The following is a 323-nucleotide window of genomic DNA, read 5'->3' as shown; positions in this document are numbered from 1 at the left end:
CTTGTTTGGTTACCTTATGTGAAGAACAGGTTACCGAACTCATCTGAAAGTGTAGTTCGGTTACTTTTTCCAAACACAGGTTACCAAACTCAATCTTTAATGGAGGTTTTTAGTCGTTCGGTTAACAGACATGTTACCGAACTTTGTTTATAGGATTTACAGTCATGTTCGGTTGGTTCGCAAACTTTAACGTAACAACATATCTAACCGAACTCCACATGTATGCAATTAGTGAAGAGTTCGGTTTGTCAAAAAAATTTACGAACAACCCGAACATAGTGGGAAAAATAACACAGTTCGGTTTGTTTTTTTTTTTTTTTTTT

Source organism: Papaver somniferum, chromosome 6 (genome assembly GCF_003573695.1).
Source record: "Papaver somniferum cultivar HN1 chromosome 6, ASM357369v1, whole genome shotgun sequence".
Lineage (NCBI taxonomy): Eukaryota > Viridiplantae > Streptophyta > Magnoliopsida > Ranunculales > Papaveraceae > Papaver > Papaver somniferum.
This window is presented reverse-complemented; position numbering follows the sequence as displayed.